Genomic DNA, 2,551 nt, shown 5'->3' with positions numbered 1-2,551 from the left:
TTTGATGACTATTTTTGCATATATCATCCTGATTAACTGCTTTTACTGTTGTGTATGTGTGTATATGTATGTATATATGTGATCAGGATCACAGAATCAAAAGGCTTGTATGTATGTGTATGTATGTATACATATACACACATATACAATACATATATATGTGTACATACACATAGACATATATATGTATACGAATTCAGAATTTTTACAAATATTATCTAAGCCAAATAGCACATACCAAGGAACAGTCACACACATACACACACGTTCCTTGGTACCTGCAGGGACTTGGTTCCAGGACCCACCTTCAATGCCAAAATCTGCACGTGCTCAGGTTCTTTATGTAAAATGATATATGTAGTATTTGCATATAATCTATCCACATCCTACCATATACTTTAAATCACATCTAGATTACTGATAATACCTAATACAATGTAAATGCTGTGTAAATAGTTGTTATACTGTATTTTTATTTGATTTTTTTTATTGTTTTGGGAGGTTTTTAGAATATTTTTCAATCCATGGTTAGTTAAATCCACAGATGCAAAACCTGCAGATATGGAGAGGCAACTATATTTATACACAGTCATAGATACACACACACAAACTTGCATATTAAAAGTTTCAAAATCCAGTGCCTACAAAAGCCAAGCAAATAACATAAAAGAGTTCATCAAACCCCTGGTAGGAACTGTGGCAAACAGGAGAGTCATCCCCCTATTTAAATGTGGTAACAATCCTCACTCAACTCTAGCCAATTGTTGTCATGTAGGAATGTGAGCCCTGTGTTCCAGAATCTTCTGATATTTCAAGGAAAGTCAAGATTATGGATCTTTATGCATATCCTCCTAAATATTAAATATTAGAAACAAATTCAGAATTTTTACAAGCATTATATGAGCCAAACAGCACATTCTGTGGACTGTTTATTGCCTGTGAGCCACCAGTTCACAACTTATACTAAGAAGTATACAAATATAACAGATACGCACCTTTGTACATGTAATTCAATAGGTTTGCTTAAGATCCAACTGAGGTTCCTCTTTGAATTTGTGCTCTAGCAAGAAGAGGTGGGTCTCTGCCCAAGAACAAAATAATCAGGTACTAGAGTAACTGTATAAAAGCTTGTTTTTAAAGTATGTTATATGTGCACTATCTAATGAGGTAAGCTGATAAGCATCATTTATTAAAGAAATAATAGAGACTTCATTATCTTTATTGAAAAATCACTGAAGTTTTTGGTTCTATGATTTGAATTTCACATTTTCTTAATGTGAATATTATTTTTTTTAGAAAATGATCCCAAGTAATATTTTAGTTCAAATAGAAACTTCAAGTTTTGACCCATTATATTAATACATGTAACATTGTTCTTTTAAATAACACAACTATTCAACTAACTTAATTTTCATTAAATGGACTTTTTCTTCATTATATTAAGCATTCTCTTAATGATTTCAGAGTGCTAAAAGCCCAGTGTGATATGAAAACCCAAAATAATCACATTTTAGTGAATAAAAATTAAACTAAATGGAGAAGAGACTGAGTAAAACATTTTTCATTGTTTCAGTTAGTGCTGTGGATAGTGATTCTTTAATATGGTATGGAGAAGGTATTGAGTTTATGGTTTGCCTTATTTAGTCAATTAATGTATCTCTTTAACCATACTTTTAACCTGACATTAGAGAACCAAATAACTTTAACTGCTTGATTAAGAGCATTTTTTAATAATGTTGCTGGCAAGGGTCATGAAATCCTCAAAGAATTGCTATGAAAACTCCAAAGAAATATCTTCAGCAAATTTCAAGAATGTAGCCAACTTTAAATTATTGCTGGACTGGTTATATCATTCTGCAGTCCAGGATTTCACAATAATAGTCTGGCTAAAGGAGAAGTAGTTTTCTGTAAGAATTTAGTGTGCACTTCAGATTTGGGAAAATCAAAACAAAAACCATACATTGCCAATGACTTTACATATCTCTCTTTTATGGTCTATTATATTTATTATAGCATCTAATTCTCAAAAGAGAAATTTATTTTCCTAGTTCCAAATTCAGGATTAGAGATCCTTATTGTTTCATCAGTGTGCTACCTGCAATTCGTGGTTAGATTGCATACAGCCACATTGAGATTTTTTTTTTCATGTAATTCTAGAGCTAGAATGACCTTAGCAAATAACATGGTTTATCTTTCTTATTTTACAAATGAGAAAACAAGGCCTCACAGATATTTTTCCCCAAAGGTCCATAGCTAGTTAGTAGCAGAGCCATAGCTGGAATTTGATTCCAAATATAATGTCTGTTATACCATTTCTATGTTGTTTTCCTCAAAAACAGACATCTTTTCCCCCATCTTTCACTGTTGCTTTTTTCACACCTGGGAACCACAAGTTTGTGGGACCCTCTTCTTATTGCAAATACCTTTTATTCTTTATCCAGAAAAAAAAAAATCAATTTCTAATAGATTTGATCATTTAAAAAGGACTTCTTTCTTTGATACATCATGAGCTCTTTTTCATGCTTTAGCCTAGCTTTTTATTACCTCTTCA

The 2,551-nt window shown here is 31.8% G+C and overlaps 1 protein-coding gene across 1 annotated transcript in view; it reads left to right on the top strand.

Annotated features, from left to right (window-relative positions):
• Positions 1–2,551, top strand: part of BAZ2B (bromodomain adjacent to zinc finger domain, 2B) — a 154,487-nt gene that overhangs the window by 147,373 nt on the left and 4,563 nt on the right. The gene's annotated exons all lie outside the window — the stretch shown is intronic.

Source organism: Propithecus coquereli, unplaced genomic scaffold, assembly GCF_000956105.1.
Source record: "Propithecus coquereli isolate 6110/MARCELLA unplaced genomic scaffold, Pcoq_1.0 Scaffold49, whole genome shotgun sequence".
NCBI classification, from domain to species: Eukaryota; Metazoa; Chordata; class Mammalia; order Primates; family Indriidae; genus Propithecus; species Propithecus coquereli.
Note: the sequence above shows the minus strand (reverse complement) of the source record. Positions and strands in the feature narration are given on the sequence as shown.